Raw genomic sequence first — 3,548 nt, forward strand, 5'->3', positions numbered from 1 at the left:
GTGGAATACATTTAGGAAAGGAGTTACCCTGGAATTACACAACATTGATTTTAGAATCCGGGAAATCACATGGTAACAGGTCAAAGTTGGTCAAGAAAATCGCCTGATGAGGTACATCTACTGCCCTCCTCACCACGTCTCGTTGATAACTCAGTTCTCCATGACGTAGACAACAATCGGATGAAGCACTGAGGCAGACAAAGACATAGAACGGACTCAGAGTGTGGGACTAAAAGGTCCAACATCAAGAGTGTCTCTGCACGTCCACCAAAGACTGAGCAAGGCGAGGCGAGAAATATACAGTAGCCCGACTTTGTGAAGTGATGCTGGAATCAAAAATAAGGAATCATTCTCACAAACTACTTGTCACAAATGGATGTGTCCCTAACGGTATCTGTAGGATCGAGAAGCACACAGTCCTGAGCGCGGGGACGTCTCAGTCTCGTATTCAAGATGCCGTCCACTGTATTATGTGGCACTACCTCCTGTGAAGTAGGACATACCTCGAATATATGTAGAAAATGTAATGTGGGCATCTATGAGGCACTGTGGGCTGTCAACGGCCTTCCGCCCATGATAAAGTCAGAAATGGGCTGTTCACTGATGGTTCCAAAATATTCAGCACCATTCACAACTATACCTATACTGAAGCAAGCTATTCAGCACATCAAGAGTATTCAGCAGGGATAGAATAAGGCCATTCAGCTATTCGAGGCAGTTTCTCAGCAACGTGAGCAGATCTTTTAATCTCTCATGACTGTTACACAGAAAATGGAAGGTAACATCCATCCATTCAAAACAGCCACAAACAAATACTTAGTGGACTGATTAGTAAAGCAGGTGCAGTGTTAAATTTGGTTTAAATCAGTCTTTATCAGGTCACACAAATTAACAACTGCAGTGACACATTGATCCGTGCTGGGGAATCACCTATTTGCAAACGATATCATGGTTTCAATAAATGCAACAAACGTGCTCGAACTAAATTTGAAATGACACAAAGCGAGACAGGAACTGAAGTTATCAAGAGGAGGAAGAGAATCTCTAATTGGATAAGCAATGGACAACAATTAGACAGCTGGAATATAACGTGGGTAACCATGAATCGGTGAATGTTTTACATAAACAGGGAGAGATTACAGGAGTCAATGATACAGTGTGTCCCAGAAGGTTCACTCTGATACTTTCAGACATCGGAAGTGTTGCTTCATCTCCATGATGGTCTGCTCACCGATGTTCCCGCGGCCCCATTGCTCTCAGTACACACGTGGTAGTTTGATGTGGTTGGTTGACGACTGGGACTCAACTTTATTTCCTCTTGGAAAATAAGACAGGGTATGTGATTGAGCTGTTACACTCATATCATTTTGGAACGAGTGATTGTCATTCCCTTGGTTTGACAATAGTTCCGGAAAAGGCTAGACCTTGTCCACAAATTAACTTTATAATTATGGGCAATTTTGATGGCATTAGGCAGGAAAATACAAAAGATCATCACAGAAAAACTGTTTGAGTTTGAAGGACGTCTGGAAGTGGGCATCTTTCAAAAGCGAGATAATTAAAGTCCAGGGACAACGTGTTCCTGTTAGTGTGAAAAGGAATGCTCGCAGGAAAGGGAATAGCACATGACAGGAGATATTGTACTTTGGTCAATTAAAAAGAAGGAGACATATGTCTGTTGTAGGAAGCGAAGGTCAAAGGAATCCCTTGAACGTCCAGGGTGTTAGAGTACACTTACGACGGAAATCAGAGGGCAAACAGGGAATTGTGATCGCTTTGGCTGTTAAGGTAAAAGGAAATGGGAAAAAAATCCTGCAAGTACATTAAGCGCAAAAGACAAACTAAGAAGGGAATAGGGCTGTTTAAAACTCAAACTGCAATCTATGTGTGTTTCCACAGGAGATGAATTAGGTTTATTTCGTTTATTATCACATGTACTCACATGAGAACAGTGAAGAGTTTACAAGTCACGACATGTGACACAATCTTACATAAAGAGGTAAACCCCTCCAGCTACAGAATCCTAGTGAAAAATGGAAAAATATAAACACTGGAGTTAAAATGTAAAACATTGCAGCCCTTCATTTAACAATGGAAATATAGAAAGACAGTGACCAGTTCAACAACACAGTCCATAAGCGCTTGGCCATGCTGGATACTCACTCCTCATAAGGACTGAAACTCCCAGACTCCTCTACCTTACAGCCTGCTCCTGTTCTATGAGTGAGATCATACAAAAACATATCCCGCATGAATATTTACTGTGGAGAAAAAGAAGAAAGTGAGGCAACTCAGGGAAATAAATCCATGCAGTGATGTTTTGAAACGAGACCTAATTACAGAAGAGGAAGTGGTGAAGTTTTTCAAATGCATAACCGTAGATTAATACCCAGGCCCTGTTCAAGGATATCCCAGGTAATTGTGGGAAAGTGGGGAAGAGATTGTGGAGCCTCGAGCGGAGATATTCGTATCATCCTCAGAGTTGTGATGAAGGGTCCCTGGACCCGAAACATTATCTCTGTATTCTCTGCACAGATGTTGCCAGATCAGTTGAAATTTACCTGATAATTTTTGTCTTGTTTCCGATGAAGCATTTGCAGTGAGTTCAGATTTTATTTGTATCATTGAGAACCACGGGTGACGTGATGAAGGGCTCGAAGACAGATCATGTTGTAATATTAATTTGAAAACGGTAGTAAGGAAAAGGCAGGGAACTACAGCGCGGTGTGTTTGATGTCAGGGGTGCGTAATTATTTGGAACAGATTCTCAAAAGCAGGATTTACATGCAACTGTAACAGCAAGTACTAATTGTGGAGTTATCACGGCTTTGTGTATGATAAAATGTGTCTCGCAAACTTGTTTGAAACTTTTCAAGACGTGACCAAGAACATCGATAAAGGGAAAGCAGCATACGTTGTCAACGTGGACGTTAATGAGGCCAAGAAATTTCTGCATGGTAGTCTGGTTAATAAGGTTAGATCGCAGGGGATCAGGGAGAGCGAGCCAATTAGATTCAAAAGTTAGCTTGATAGCAGGCGATAGAGTGTGGTTGGAGAGATTTGTGGTCCTAACTGATAACCTGTGACCGGCAGTGTGCCACAGGACCAGGCAGCTGCTGTTTGTTATCTTTATAAATGATTTGGATGAGAATATAGGTACTATGGATAGTACGTTTGTTCACAAAACCAAAATATGTGTTATAGTGGAAGGTGAGAGGGTCATTTCAAATGACAATGAGATCTTGATCAACTGGATCAATGGGCCATGTAATGGCAGATGGAGCTTTATGCAGATAAATGAGGGCAGAATTTAATAGTTAATTGTAGGGCTGTAGGAGAGTTGTCGAGCAGAGACACCTGGGCTGGAGTCAGAAAGTTGCTTGAAAGTGGACCAGCAGGTCGATAGGGCTGTGAATAAGGGGTTAGAAATTCCTACCTTCATCGGTCAGAGCATGGAGTATAGGAATTGGGACATCATGTTATTGCTGTACAAGAGAATGATAAATCTACTTTGGGAGTATTGAGTACAGTTCATGTTACCCTTCTAT

The sequence above is a fragment of the Chiloscyllium plagiosum genome, chromosome 49 (assembly GCF_004010195.1).
Source record: "Chiloscyllium plagiosum isolate BGI_BamShark_2017 chromosome 49, ASM401019v2, whole genome shotgun sequence".
NCBI lineage: Eukaryota > Metazoa > Chordata > Chondrichthyes > Orectolobiformes > Hemiscylliidae > Chiloscyllium > Chiloscyllium plagiosum.